We start from the raw sequence: 334 nt of genomic DNA, 5'->3' as shown, positions 1-334 counted from the left end.
AAGCTATCGTATTCATATGATATTCAACCGTACAATTTTCATCAGACAAAAATCAGATTTAACCAATATATAATAAATCATAAATCCCATATTTAACATAATATTCTATGTATTATCCATTTACTCGTTTAACCTATCAGTTCCAATTGAGTGAGAGGGGTGCTTGGTTTCATCCCAAAGATATTTTGTGTGTGTTCATGCCTCAATATCCCTCTCACTAGTTTGAACTGGTGGGTGTATATTGAGTAAATAGTAGATGATAGCCATTTTCACACATCAAGCTCCCCCCACCAGCCTCACCCACCTCACACACATCTACGTCTACAGAATTATT

Source organism: Amphiura filiformis, chromosome 3 (genome assembly GCF_039555335.1).
Source record: "Amphiura filiformis chromosome 3, Afil_fr2py, whole genome shotgun sequence".
NCBI classification, from domain to species: Eukaryota; Metazoa; Echinodermata; class Ophiuroidea; order Amphilepidida; family Amphiuridae; genus Amphiura; species Amphiura filiformis.
The sequence above is the reverse complement of the archived record's forward strand: the minus strand, read 5'-3'. Positions refer to the sequence as shown.